This window comes from Armigeres subalbatus, chromosome 1, assembly GCF_024139115.2.
Source record: "Armigeres subalbatus isolate Guangzhou_Male chromosome 1, GZ_Asu_2, whole genome shotgun sequence".
In the NCBI taxonomy this organism is placed as follows: Eukaryota; Metazoa; Arthropoda; class Insecta; order Diptera; family Culicidae; genus Armigeres; species Armigeres subalbatus.
The window spans coordinates 128,598,315-128,611,701 of NC_085139.1; positions in this window are offsets into that span (position 1 = coordinate 128,598,315).

Below are 13,387 nucleotides of genomic sequence, written 5' to 3' on the forward strand. Positions count from 1 at the left end.
GCACGTGGACAGTTTAGTGGGGAGGGGGAGTATGTCGGTTGTCCATTGTCATTCCGTTAAAAACATGCTAAGATAAATATTTTTTATAGCTTAAAGTAATACACCATAAACCTGTGTTTGCTTTGAGGAATTTGGTGCTGTCCACCCCCACAATTATAAATTAGCCGAAATTTGAGGTCCCTATGACTCGTAGTGAAAGAATGATTAAGAAAGGGCGCATCTACCCAATCTACAAAAAAAAACATTATTTTGAACTATCTGTTTAAAAAATGCGTGGATAAAAAAATTATTTTGTTGCATCGATATAGTGATTTGTGGTGGTATCGTGATTTGGGAAATTGGAAATACGATGTGCTATTCGTACCATTGCACATTGCACACCAAGGCTTCTGCAATATTCTAATTGTCGCTATATACCCAAACTAGTTCACAGAGAAAAAGTGCATCATGTAAACCAAATTTTCTTGAATACGAAATGTTCAAGGTGCTCCAAAACGTTCTCGTGTTCAGCCCACGATATCTAACTGATTAACCAAGGCTCCAGTAGTCTCTCCAGTAGGGTCTCCAGTAGCCTTACGAGCAAAGGCGTAGGATTGCCAATCCGGAGATAGCGAGTTCGATTCTCGGTCCGGCCTAGGATGTTTTTGAGTTGGAAACATTTTCGACACCCTGGGCATAGTGTATTCATTGTATTTGCCACACAAGATACATACTCAAACTCATGCAATGCAATGGCGGGCATAGAAAAGCTTTCAATTAATAACTGAGGAAATGCTGATAGAATACTAAGTTGAAAAGCAGAATACTAAGTTCCAGTTGGAATGTAGAGCCTTTAAAGAAGAAGAAGAAGAAGAATAAGAAGAAGTAGAAGAAGAAGAAGAAGAAGAAGAAGAAGAAGGAGAAGAAGAAGAATATGATGATGAAGAAGAAGAAGGAGAAGAAGAAGAAGAAGATCCGAGGATTTACATATGCCTATTCTCGAGTTCAACCCACGATATCTAACTGATTAACCAAGGCTTTTGCAATGTCTTCATCATCGGCATATACCCAAACTGGATCAATAAGTAAATAGGCATCAAATGAACTCAAATTCCCCGAATACAAGGTACTCCAAAACGTTCCCGAGTTCAGCTCAAGGTATTTACAAAATCAATAAGGTCTTTTAAAATATTCTCACCATCGGTATACAAGCAATCCGATTGAATAAGCATATGATTCCAATTTCCAGATGTACAATGAATAAAGAGGTTTGTGGTGTGTTGTGAATAGGGAGATGTTTGTGTCGAGCAATGTCCATTCCACATAGCCACGGATTTTTTTTGTTGAGCGTAGAACCACTGCGTTCAGAAGTTCAGAACTTTGAACAGAAGTTCCTTGGAAAATATTTCGAAATAGCCATCAGAGTAATTTCCTTTTCTTATTATTGGCATTATATCCCTCACTATTGGGACTATTCCGCCTCGCAGCATAGGGCTCATTTAGCACTTTCAAAACTTTGAGGTTTCTGAGCAAAGCTAACATTTTTTCATTAGTATATCATGCGGCTAACACGATGATACATTTATGTCCTGGGAAGTCGAGAAAAGTTTAAATCCGATTTTTTTAGACTGTCCTAATATCCTATAGGGGCCCTCCTTAGCCGTGCGGTAAGACGCGCGGCTACAAAGCAAGACCATGCTGAGGGTGGCTGGGTTCGATTCCCGGTGCCGGTCTAGGCAATTTTCGGATTGGAAATTGTCTCGACTTCCCTGGGCATAAAGGTATCATCGTGTTAGCCTCATGATATACGAATGCAGAAATGGTAACTTGGCTTAGAAACCTCGCAGTTAATAACTGTGGAAGTGCTTAATGAACACTAAGCTGCGAGGCGGCAATGTCCCAGTGGGGGATGTAATGCCAACGAAGAAGAATATCCTATAGACTAAAAAAACTTGATGAGATGTTTAACGGTGCACGGATCCTATTGGTTCAATGGATATTCTGAGATGTTAGCGCTGAACGAATACATCGTTAATGACTTAGGACGTTTTGGAGAACCAAAAAGGCCTGTAGTAGCTTGTAAGTGAAATAAATTGAATTATATTGGCTCAATGTATATGCTGGGATGTTTAGCGATGCAAGGCATCATTCAGGACTTGAATGATCGGGTGAATGTTCAGAACTCCAGGACTTTTTGGAGACCCTGAAATAGTTAACGTTTATTAAAAACTCAACTAATTTATGTATTAGGATAACGTGTATATTTTTGGATTTACACCTAATCTTAGGACACATTGCTTCTAGGGATATTTTCTGATACATTCGAGGATATGTACTCCAGAACAGTTTGGGCGGCCTAGGACAAAAAAATATTCCAATGCCTTTTAAACTCTGTCTATATTAGTTTTAACAGAATCCAGTGGAAAACCCAAAATTTTTAAAGTCATACCCGTAATGCTGGGTAGATACCTCTTCGTGGTGTGTTACGGGGTAAGTTCTACCATGGTCACATTGCCAGCTACAGCGAATACCTTCCCAATAGCCAACTCCGTGGTACTTATTCCTTCTCTCCCTAGTAACGGTACAGATAAGCGTGGCCAGGAATAGTAATTCTAATGCTTTTGTCATTTTTTGTCATAGATTGAAATTAAGGACTACACCCACCTTGATTTCTGATAGCAATCTGGACAGAGATTTCAAAGGAAGCATGAGTATCACTAGTTTCCAGTCCACGAAATATACCGTAGCAATGCCATGCTTTCGTATTTTCATATATTCATATAATATTTATTTTCCATATTTCATTATACTTATTTTTCATATTTCATTATATTCATTTTTCATATTTCTACATTTTATTTTTTAAATTTCCATATTTTTATAATTTCATATTTTTACAATTTAATATTTTTTTATTTACGTATTTTATACTGTCCTAATTTTTCACTTTTATATTTAATATTTAATGTTTTAATATTTTTAAACTATTATATTTCATATTTTTGTATTTTCATATTTATATAATTTCATGTTATTACATTTTCATATTATAATATTTTTATATTGTCATATTTTCCATATTTTTATATTTTTCTTATTTTTATACATATATTACATTATATGATGCTTTTATATTTTTATATTTTCATGCTTTCACATTTTTTATACCTGTATATGTTCATATTTTTATACTTTTGAATTTTTAAATTTCGAATTCCATATTTAAATCCTTTGTATTTTCATATATGTGTATTTTCTTTTTATTGTTATAATGTTATAAATATTGTTATAATTTATTGTTATAAGTATTGTTATAATTCCTAATATTTAACTTTCATATTTTTTTGTCTTTCTTATATATTTATACTTTCATGTTGTTATAATTTAATTTGCATATTTATATATTTCTATATTTTCAGGTTTCCGTTTTCATATTTTTGTATTTTTATATTTTTATGATTTATTTTTTTATACTTTCATATTTCCATGTTATATATTTTTGTGTTTTAATATTTTTATATTATCTTATTTTCAGATCTTCATATTGTCATATTTTCAAAATTTTATGCTTTAACATCAATTACAAGATACAAAAATATGAGTGCATAGAAGCATGGAGGCGTGCGATTGTGGTAGTATTGAAAACTTTAAAATATAAAGTTTTCAATATTTACATATTCTCATGCTTTTATGTTTTTGTGTACTCATATTTTTGTATCTTCATTTTTTAATTTCATGTTTTCCTATTTTTTATTTTCATATAGCAATTTTTATTCTTTTATTACATTATATTTTTATGTTTCTTATTTTCATATTATAAAATTTTCATAATTTCATGCTTTTTATTTTTATATTATAATTTTATGTAACTTTATATTTTATGATTTAACATTTTCATAGCTCACTAGTCACTACAAAATATCCCAGAAATGAAAGCTTCACAACCTGCCATGTAACATTTATGCAGACGACGTCCTGGCACATAACCTGTTATCTGATACTCATAACTAAAAAAATCTATATAATTTCCAGCTTCTTCTACAAGAGATGTACATCCTGAGTTAACTCCGGCTCCTAGTTGATGTTATATTCTACGAATATATATAAAATTTGATATAACTTCTTACCATAATGTTATTAATTTCACTACATATTTATATAGAACTACCAAAATAAGAACTTAAAAAGAACGCGGTGCGTATGGTACGGTATGTCCACGCATCCTTCAACCCCTGTAGATTCGTGATATGTATCATGTTGAAGTGAATACTTGAACACGATACATCTCTAAGAATCATCTCTGCGGCAAACACAACGCAGTGGGCCTGGCCGCTTTGAAGTTTATGTCATACCACTGGTATACTGTGAGCCTCAATATTGACAAGAAAAATTATTGGGCGTCATCTAACTCAATGATTTTCCAGGATGCTTTCTTTGTACTGGCTGCGTTTGTGTTCGATTAGATTAGATTAGATTAGATTAAGTCTACGTAGAAAAAAGTCGTTCTGAAAGGGCTAATCTAACATTTTATTGTTCGATTTCTCATTTATCATTAATTAACCCATTGGAATGAGCAGAGCTTTGTTTACTAAACGTGTATTGCATTAAAAATATATTCGAAATTATTCGATCTATCACCGTTCCATAATTATTTAAATTATACCCTTCTCATTTATTAAAATAAAAAATGATTATGAGAAATCGCCCGACGCATTGATTGCGCTCAGGATAGCTATAATCGTGCTTTCCTCATTTCCCCTTCATCCCGATGAAAAAAGAAATGGGTTCAGCAAGACGACCGGGCTCGATTTAGAGGGGGTAAATTGATTCAATTCCCTTGACTGTCCAATAGAACTTTTTGCACGCCGGGAAGGGTTTTGTCTAGGTCAATAAGCATTGCCCAATGAATAATGGGTATAGCTCACATTAAATTGAAGCATTATAGTCCATCATTGCAACGCCGACGACCGTTTCGATGCTCTGGAATGGCAATTTGAAACATTGCCTTTAAAGATCTCCGGCAGGAAAAAAATTATTAAAAATTAATTACATATATAATGTCACTTCGAAAACTTGCCGCAAAACCAATTTTTGGTGTAACATATAGGAAAACTGTTCCGTTTTCCATCTCACTGAACATTCATCTCGTCGCAAAACAGAGAAATACAGCACAAATCTCGTCGCTTCTTTTTGATAACACGCGTGCTCACTGGTGAAAAAAATCACAAAAATAAGAAACAAATCAAATTCCTTTGCATTGCTTTGTTTTTGATGGGATGGAAATAGGAGCTATGGGATGAAGTGCAGAACCGTTCCCCTACCATAGTAGGCACAAACATCAATTTAACATTAATAATACATATCAAATTGGTGATAAGAAATATGTTTTCCCTGTAATTTTCCATTTTTCCGATCACCAGTGATTCGAATGACCCATCATTCAATTGAATCTTCAATTGGTAGGAGGCACTAATCAAGTGAGACGGCGTGGAAACTGACAGGGGCAAAAAAATGGCTGACTAGATTTCAGCGTTCAAATGAACGAAACGAAATTTATCGGCACTGATGGTCTTTGCTTAGCTAAGGTATATTGCCCCACTTTCCCCTATCTGCGATGATGGTACAATCCCGAGTAGGAGAAATTAATCAATAATACCTCATTCTGTTACTGATACCATAGTCTGTTATGAACTTGCCTTGCATAAGAGGTAAAATACCAAAAAAAAATTATACAAAAAATTAATATGCGCAACACTTCAGGTATAACATACTCCGTTATTACGATACCAAAGCACCACAAATTATTATTCGTTTGGTATTGAAATACCTAAGCATGTTAAGCCTGAACTATTTTGTATATTAATTTTTGGTAGGGGAACTGTTTTCAATCTCACTGTACATATATTCATCTCATCGCGAAACAAAGAAATACGGCACCAATTTCGTCGCTTCTTTTTGCTAGCATGCATGCTCACTGCTGAAAAAATTCACAAAAATAGTAAACAAATCAAATACCTTTTCATTGCTTTGTTTTTCGTAGGACCAATATCGGAGCTATGAGATGAAGTCCAGGAGCAGTAACCCTATTATTGTTTGGTATTTTACCTCTTATGCAAGGCTAGTTCATACAGTTTTCTGTTATCGAGGTCGTCGCTCCTGCTCGGGATGGCAGAGATTTCAACGACTCATTCGTCGGTTTTTGATAATATTGTGTGTGCACTTCTTAATCTTTAAACACCTTTCAAACAGAAGCACTTGCCCGATTTGAAAATGACTATTTATAAAACGCTTATTAGACCGGTAGTTATTTGTGGACACGAGACCTGGACGATGCTAGTGGAGAACCAACGCGCACTTGGAGTTTTTGAAAGGAAAGTGTTGCGTACCATCTATGGTGGGCGTGGGGTGCAGATGGCGGATGGTACGCGGAGGAGTCGAGTTGTATCAGCTCTTTTAAGAACCATCCACGGCAAAAATTGAACGACTGCGGTGGGCCGGGCACGTAGCCAGAATGTCTATTTCTTTATTTGACTATTTATTTGTTTCTATATTGGAGCAGGGAAAAGTCGCTTGAGTAGAGCACGTCCTCCTCTTCTTTTTTATATCCACAGAATAACATTTTCCAAAAATAAATGTGAATTGATGGAAATAACTGAATCTATCTCACTAAAGTGCAATTTTGACCTCTCTTATGTGCTTTTCTTGTTGCTCTTATGTGTTTTCTTGTTTTATAATAGGCGAGAAAGGCACCATCACCGCTAGGTGGATTATTCTGGGTTTTATTATTTCAAGCATGCTGCGACGTAGCAAAGCTGAAATAATAAAAATGACAGTTGTGCGTTGCTTCCGTATTGAGTGGTGTGTCCTTGAAAACGCGAGTACTTTGAAACTTGGATTCCTAGAGGAGTGTCTTTAAAGTTACATATTCTCTTCGATTTTAATAATCAACACTCAAACCGAAAAAAATTAAGCAACAATTTGTTCCCTGCATCAAGTGTTTCGTCGATTGCGGAACAACTCTGAACTGAATAATTTTGAAGATAGCCTGTACAGCCTGACCCAATTTTCGAACAAAAAATGTCTTTATCATTGCGGTTAAAATCACTCTATCATGCATTTGATGTATGATCGAAATTAAATAATGAAGAGTATGACATTTTTTATCGGTATCATATAATCATAAAAGTGCTGTTACTTTAATGATTATCATCTTCTATCAATATATTCATAAAAATGAATTTATGTCTGTCTGAACCTTATAGACCCTTCCCCGCTTTGACAACTTGACAACTTCTAATTTTTAAATCTTTTTCCATAAATTTCAAGCAACCAAAATGGTATAAATTACCGCACAGTTGGGACAAAAAAAAATTGACTGTTTTTGATAGCCCATTTTGATTGAATACATTTAGATAATTTAAACTGGTTTTACACTAATTCAAACATGCACTATCGATTTTTCCTTTTCCACTTCCCCCAGTGTACCTTACATAAAAGTCTTCTCCATTCAGCTCGGTTCATGGCTGCACTTCGCCCACGCAGTGGTCCGTAAATCGTCCTCCACCTGATCGATACACCTTTCCCGCTGTGAATCTCGCCTTCTTGTTCCCGTCGGATCGTTGTCGAGAACCATTTTCACCGGATTACTGTCCGACATTCTGGCTACGTGTCCGGCCCACCACAGTCTTCCGATTTTCGCGGTGTGAACGATGGATGGTTCTCCTAACAGCTGATGCAACTCGTGGTTCATTCGCTCCTCCACGTACCGTCCGCCATATGCTCCCCACCATAGATGGTACGCAGCACTTTCCTTTCGAAAACTCCCAATGCGAGATGGTCCTCCACGATCATCGTCCAGGTCTTGTGTCCGTAGAGAACTATACCGGTCTAATAAGCGTTTTGTAGATAGTCAGTTTAATATGGCGGCGAACTCTATTCGATCGAAGCGTATTGCGGAGTCCAAAGTACGTACGATTTCCTGCCAAGATGCGTCTCCGAATTTCTCTGCTGGTATCGTTATCGGCGGTCATCAATGAGCCCAAGTGCACGAATTCTTCAACCACCTTGATTTCGTCACCACCGATAGAAACTCGTGGTGGATGGCTTACATTGACATCTCTTGAGCCTCTTCCTATCATGTACTTAGTCTTCAACGTGTTGATGACTAGTCCAATCCGTTTAGCTTCGCTTTTCAGTCTGATGTACGCTCCATTAATCAAGCAAATGGAACCAAATCTGGCATGTAGAGGTTTTGGAAGGGAAGACATGTTTCCCATTCCCCTTCTGAAATGGGGGCTCCCATACAAATAAAACAGGAATTTCTTTATAGTTCGAGAACTAATCAATTTTAGGTGAAACGAAGTTTGTCGGGTCTGCTAGTTCCACGAATAAAAACTGAATAATTGTACCGATTTGTAGAATGGTTCATTTCTGTTCGGGGCGTCTTTTCGGACTCGGCGAATATCTGATCCAAAAAAGCGCACCCTACGTGAATGATGTTTGCTTCTTTAGGTCGTATTTCGAATTGATTGAATTGAGTTTTAATTTGAGCTGCTGACATGACCTTTTTAAGATATAAACTTCTACCCCTGTTTCCAAAACAACAACTGTCTTCTTATTTGAAACAACAAACTACACCGGGATCCCGGAATTTACCGGGATATACGAAATTTTTTATCTCGAAACCCGGGGTAACGAAAATGGCCAGGAAATGAAAACTCTAAGTAAACCATTACACCACTGAATTAATATTGACTCAGCAAGTGAAAAAACATAAGTTAGTCATGCTGTGCATTTTTCTTTTTAGAAGCTGATGTTCAAAGCTTGAACACACTGAAAGTCGATCTCCAGTTATCCTTGCGAGCAAAGGCGTAGGATTGCCAATCCGTAGATGATGAGTTCGATTCTCGATCCAGCGTTCGGGTAGGAAACATTCCTATGCATAGGAATATGTGAGGAACTGAGGTAACTGAGGAAATTCTAATAGAATGCTAAGTTGAAAACAGGTTCCAGTTGGAATGTAGAGTCATAGAAGAAGAAGACACTGAAAGTTATGCATTTCGTTAAAGAAATCCTTAGCAACACGTTTTTACACTTCACAGAGAAACATCATAAATTATGTCTTGTTCTTTTAACAAAAGCTTTTAAATGCACCATTCTACTAGTTCTTTTCTGCCAACTGATCCAGAAAGTGTATTATTAACTTTTTCATAGAACTTCGTAACCCAAAGGAAAGAAGTATCTCTAGCGTGAAATACCACCTGGCAGCTTTAAGGCGTTTTTCTTTGACCTTCCCCATTTCCGCGTTGTAACTTTTACGTTTCCATTGAAATATATCCTCTTGAACGCTTTTAGGGTTTTCTCCAACGACGAATTTCGATGCCGCATCGCATAAGAATTTCCCTCCAGCACCATTCGTTTGCCCACCGTATACTGTGGTGGACGAACCATTTAACGTGGATTACGAATATGATGGTTGGAAGCAGAATGGAAAATCGAGGGCGTTTGGCACGCAATAAATATCAGAAACTGCGATTTGATTTTACATCTTTTTGCAGGATAGTTCGTTCGTCCGTAACCACCTATATAAGCAGGCAGCTTTGTTCGCCCTGTGTCCTTGTGCTTTCTTTCGTGGAATGCCATCCCAATGTTTTATTGGAATATAATAGTCATCTCTTTAGAGGCATGAACCAGGCTGTCGTCCTTGCTGTTTCCGCCCTCGTCACCGTCAACTGATTAAGAAATCCCAGCTGTCAGATTTGTACAAGGAATTTGCAATGATTCGGAACGTAAACGGTGGGATAAATCCATTAAGAAGATCAGACATTTGATACAGGTGATTGCGAGATTAGTTCATATCTGGCTAGGGGCTAAACACCCGTGCTCGCGGATGCTTACTGTTCTCAAAGCGCGACATACCGTTCATTAATTAATGTAAACGATTTGATGTGCCTAAACCGTGGAGCATTGAATTTGTTGTAAGCGTAGCAAAATCGTTTGTACACCCGATTCTTTTTTTACACGGGGGATGCGTTCCGTGTAAAAAAAGTTTTCAGTTCAAAATTCGAAAATCCGTGTAAAAAAAGTTTTATGATTTCTCGGCGAATCACGCAAAATGGATCAACTTTGCAAACATTTTGGATGGGATTTTTTTTACACGGCCGTGTAAAAACAGAATCGGGTGTATTCCTTTTCGTATATTAATGGTCCTTTGTCTAGACTTCGAAACTCAATCTGTTCAACTTTACACAATGGGATAGAACGCGGAATAAACCAATAGCTCTTAAGGATGGAATACATTTATTTAGGATTATATTATCGCTATTGAACTTAATGCAGCTGGCTTCATAGGGTATTTGTTCCATCATTAATTACATGCTCTTATATTAATATAATTCAAAAAGACGATTTGTGTTATGTTTTAATGCTATCACTGTTGGAAAAAAATCGCACAAATAAGCAACAAAATAATTTGCGCTTCAATTCATGTTATGAAGAAATAGTAATCCTAAATCCATTATTTTTACTCAGTGTTGTAGCTTAATTGTAAAATAGGCGGCTACAATACAATTTATGATAAAGGTGACTGGGTCCAAATCCCGGAAATTTTCGGTTGAGAAACATTTCATATATCCCAGGGGGAGTTTTTGTGCTATCGGCAAGGGAAATATTTATCTAAATATCTAATAATATTAATATCATAAGTAAAAAGAATGAGGATGGCAGAAGAAGGAAGGTAAAAAGAAGAAGTTAGAAGGGGGGTTGAAGAAAGAAATAGAAAGGAAAGAGGAATGAAGAGGAAGCGTATGTAATGTTCAACCCGAGAGTTGCGTTCTTCAACCTATGGCAGTACTCGGCATTCGGCCGATCAATTTGACATGACATAATTTATTTTTCAATCCCAAGCAAAGCAGGGTACATAAAGCTAGTATTAATTAAAATGGTGGTTGGGTTTGCAGTAGCGCGATTACATAACTGTATGAGAGTTTTCTGAATATTAAAATAGGATATGACAATGTGCTCTGGTTGAGGGTTCTCAGTAAAAAACAAATTTTAGTGTGAATAGTTTTTCTCCATGATCGTGAACATCTTTGTCCCGCGTGTAACGTTATAGCTACTCACTATGTTGGAAAAGACATCACGACAGGCTTCAAGGTGGCACAGTCACGGCAGCATAACGATAATGATGATAGTGTAGGATGATGCTGCCAGCTTTGCATGCATTGTTTGATTATTCGAAAAAGCAACGGAACCGTTTCGCTTGTCATCGCACCCACGCTATGAGAACGAAATGGATTCAGCCATTAGCGAATGGAATTGTTAAGCCCAATTGAATTAACTTAGCACCGGTAGATAGGAATGAATACGGGTGCTGTGTTTAAATTAATTGAAACAACCGTTCACTAAAATACATTTTTGGTTGTATCTGTTTCTCTTTTCTGTTATTTTGTTTTGCCAATAATGTCATGGAAATCATATTAAGATCTTGATAAATAAAATTAAGTAAACCTTGTTGATAAAAGAATTTTAGATTATCCTGCGAAAAAAATTAAAACCACACTCAACACAGCCGAGTTCACTTGGCTGTATCATATGAAGATCTTCTAGTAAACTAGCAAACGTATTAACTGGAAGTGGCTATTGCACGTGCTTTACTATATTGCTTTACTACTATTGATAAGCAAAATCGGCAAAATCTCCACCGTATAGAAGCATTTCTTCTCGATACACAACATACAGCACTTTCTAAGCTATTGCAAACGAGACCGTAATGCCAGCATTCATCAGTTCATCGTGTGTATAGGTCTGTTATAAAGGCTTCCAGCCTGTGCAATCACTCAATTAGGAACCCTACCGGATACGCAGACATTGTCTCCAACAGCCCCAATATCTCCGAATTGGTCAGGTTCCATGAGCGATAACTATTTGGAAGACCTTCTATTACAGTCGCGACAAACCAGCTAACCTTCAACAGCCGTTTTAGTTCTGTGTATGGCTCAAGTACGGTCCAATTGTAAATACTGTTCGCTTTGAAAATTTCCTCCCGTCGCACAGAGGGACGAATCCTTAGAAAGAGGGTCAAAAGGTCATTTTCCAAAATGATGTATTCTATCTTTTAAATATTTTTCTCGCATTATACAGGTTATACAACATTGTAAATTACTTTGGTTGAGTCGATTTGACGATATTGTGCCCATTGGGGTACCTTTGAAGTTGGCATGAAAACTGTTTTTACACCATTGATAATATATAAATATGAAGTATGATATCTTTGCAATATTTTTCAAATTTGTTATTCAATCATTTCAAACTCGATACATCTTCAAAGATAACATAATCAACTATCAATTGCAAACATTGTATCACAAATTCATGAAATATTCACCCTTGGATTATGGAATTGAATTTGGGCTTATATCGTAATTTACTCATTTCGTGGTGTTTTCATGTGGTCAGAAAACAATTTACCCACCATTACCCAGCGCTGAAAATCGCATGGCTACTACTTTACATAATATATTTTCAAACTAAACGAAATTTAGGGCCAGGGCCCGCAATTTTTTCCGAGGCATTTGAAAATGTCATAAAATGCATGAAAATGTATGTATATGTACTGAATGCTACAATCACAACTCTCGTTATGAATGTAGTTGAAAATGATAAAATTTCATCACAGTAAGTATAATAAACCCATTTGTTCTCATTTTAAGCCATATTTGTACTTTTGACCGTCTTTTTTTCAATCCGTCCCACTGTGCGTCGTCGTATCACCTATCTTAGATTTTCCACGCCACATTCCAGTTGTCTTTCATCCTTTATACGTGGTAGAAAGCAACAGTGTTGGTAAAATCATTCTTACTTACTTGATACTTGATGGGCTACAGCTCTTCGATGAACATACGCCGAATGGAGTATCCTTCTCCACTGGACTCGATCCTGGGCCAATCGCTTCCAGTCGCCCTGAACATTGAGCGCCCTCAGGTCTTCTTCAACTGCAAAAGCCATCGTGTACGCGGCCTTCCACGAAGCCTGCGGCCTCTTCCGGGTTCTCTACTAAATATTATCTTCGCTTGTCGTTCTTCCGGCATACGAACAACGTGACCAGCCCACCGTAGTCTGCCTTGTTGTACAAGCTTAATAATATCCAGCCCTTTATACACCTGGTACAATTCGTGATTCATGCGACGCCGCCAGATACCGTTCTCCTGTTTACCGCCGAGTATTGTCCGCAGCACCTTACGCTCAAACACTCCGAGAGCTCTCCGATCAGCCTCCTTTAACGTCCATGTCTCATGGCCGTATAAAGCCACCGGAAGAATCAGAGTAGTATACAGCGCGAGTTTTGTTTTCGTTTGCAGACTACGGGACTTAAGCTGGTTACGAAGTCCGTAATAAGCCCTATTTGCAG